The sequence below is a fragment of the Palaemon carinicauda genome, chromosome 27 (assembly GCF_036898095.1).
Source record: "Palaemon carinicauda isolate YSFRI2023 chromosome 27, ASM3689809v2, whole genome shotgun sequence".
Lineage (NCBI taxonomy): Eukaryota > Metazoa > Arthropoda > Malacostraca > Decapoda > Palaemonidae > Palaemon > Palaemon carinicauda.
The window spans coordinates 91,085,158-91,087,657 of record NC_090751.1 but is presented as its reverse complement, the minus strand read 5'-3'; the positions used below and the strand labels follow the sequence as shown (position 1 = coordinate 91,087,657).

At 31.0% G+C, this 2,500-nt stretch overlaps 1 protein-coding gene across 8 annotated transcripts in view; it reads right to left on the bottom strand.

Annotated features, from left to right (window-relative positions):
- The window catches only part of LOC137620797 (Na(+)/citrate cotransporter-like), a 158,571-nt gene that overhangs the window by 103,656 nt on the left and 52,415 nt on the right, over positions 1–2,500 (bottom strand). Inside the window, exon 1 of one of the 8 annotated variants that reach the window (XM_068351239.1) lies at positions 2,218–2,332. The exons of 3 other annotated variants lie outside the window; for them this stretch is intronic. The gene's annotated coding sequence lies outside the window, so the exon portion shown is untranslated. Of the gene's footprint in view, positions 1–2,157; positions 2,333–2,500 lie in introns of those variants that run through there. 4 more of the 8 variants (XM_068351238.1, XM_068351240.1, XM_068351244.1 and 1 more) reach the window with 4 other exon arrangements.

Below are 2,500 nucleotides of genomic sequence, written 5' to 3'. Positions count from 1 at the left end.
TATATATATATATATATATACACATATACACATAATATATATATATATATATATAATATAATATTTATAATATTTTATATATGTTAAATATATATATATATATATATATATATATATATATATATATATATATATATATATATATATAATATATATATACATATATATATATATTATATATAATATTTATAATATATATTATATAATATATATTATATATCATTAAATTATATATTATCAATATTATATATATTATATATAACTTAAAAAATATATAATATATATTATAAATATTATATATATATATATGTAATATTTAATATATATAAAATATATTATAAATATTATATATAATATATAATGTACTACGTTGCACACAACATACCAAGCAAACTGTTTGCAGTCAACTAGCCCATGGGACTATCCATTTAAAATACTTCAAGATTATACTTAGCCTTTTCAACCAACAATTATTTAGATTGTCTAAATTAGAGTACTAACAACATGGCAATTTATGCAGATAAGAATATCTCTTACTGGGTTTGAATTAGCCTTTGGCTTTCTGTAGACGACACAGATATTTTGTCAACTAATTATATCAGTTTAATTTTATTTAAGAATAACTCCTACTTCCACGGCCTTCCCACACACGCCTTAATCTGACAGTTCATTTCTACAATGGGGTCGAAATTTGTTTGAATTTTAAAAGTATATCAAAACACCAACCTGAAATTACAGACTTAAATTTCTAAATTTTTTTGGCATTTAGTTTACATTCATATAAAATTAATAAATCAATGAATTAATAAATGCTTTTTTTAAAATTCTATGTTAGTTTCCTCCTTTTTTTAACCACCTTTAAACTTCTGGTTCTTCCAAAACTACAATTAAGCCTTTCCGACCAGAACAATCCAGAGTATCTTGAAACTTTCTGTAGTTGTTTTCAGTGTCATTAGACAGAAAGGCTAAAATAAAGCAGCTTAGACGAAAAAAAAGAAAAAGAAAAGCAACGTATAAAGGTTAAGTGACGTAGCCGAGCCGTAAAAAAAAAAGAAGAAAAAAATAACCGACTTTTGAGATTCTTCTTTTGCATTTAAAGAGTGACGATATCAACTACTGTACAGTAATTTAAAACAGATCTCACTATAACAAGTTCTTCCGATCCCTCCTTGCCTTGCTAACTTTATAAAAAGAAAGTAAACGAGGCAGTCTTAATAAAGCAAGCGAGTCGAGCCTTCTGGAAGAGATTTAATTGTTATAGACAGAGCGAAGACCAGCAGTAATTTTAGCCTTTTAAAAGTGCTGTAAACCTCGTAGCACTAAGGACCTACATCTCTTATGTATAGATATCTTTTATGCAGTTCTAGCGTTTAATAAAGCTGTTCTTGCAATATAAAATCATCGTATGCATTTATCAAGAATGCGTCCTTACTAGTCTAATAAGACTAGTTCCTTTTAAGCTACAATTCCATATTCAGATAACGTACTAAAAAAAAAAAAATTACAAATTAAAATATGCATATTAGGAATTACCGTGACATAACTAGGTTCAAAGACTGTCGATTAGCGAGGAAATTACAGTGCTCACACTATCTGCACAATCAAGAAACCACATAACAGAGCCGGACATCACAAATGTATAAGGTAGAAAATTGCAAATGCAAATTAAAGAGTTGTGGGGAAAGGGAGTTCGATGAACTCACTTTTAAAAGTCCGATTCAAAAAATATTTTGTAGAGTAAACGCCAGTTACAAATTCAAAGAAGGAAGGTGTCCCCTGGAATAAAACAATATAAAGCAAGGTTATTGAACTCATGCTACGTATAGATAACCCTTCTTGAGCACCTATGTTGAAATATTGTTTGGTTCCCATTTGATCACACAACGAAATACCACGAACAATTTAAATTAAGTATACCTTATCGTTAAACGGCCTTTTGATAAAATAAATTTCTTACTAACATGAACATATTACTGCCCTTTAAATTAGTAGACCATATTCTCCCTAAATAGGCAAAAAATCGGCTGCAACTTATTAGTTAAGTCTCTCGCAGTTCACAGCCATCCAATCATGACGCGTCATCTTCAATGAATGCCATCCCATATTTAATGAATCACTAACCCTAATAAAACAACATTAACCGATACATAGACTCACTACCGCCAAGTCTTACCAATAAACAATGGAAAACCTAAGGCAGATAAATGTACTTATCACCGGAATAGATTAAAACTTGATTTCCATGAAAACTTTCATGACGTCAAAATTGCACTTGGAATCCAGCCAGCCGCCCTACTGATCCCCGATTCACCGACTGAACTGACCCGGAAAAAGGTTTACGAAGATGAGCTCAGTCTGGGGTGGGGGGGGGGGTTTGTTGAGGGGGAGGGGAGGGGGAGGGGAGGGCGGGGTCTTGGTGGAGTCGTTTCTTCTGCTGTCAAACTAACCAAGTGTTTACACTAGTTTCGTTTGGGGTCAATGGTTTCTAGTTTCGGCCAGT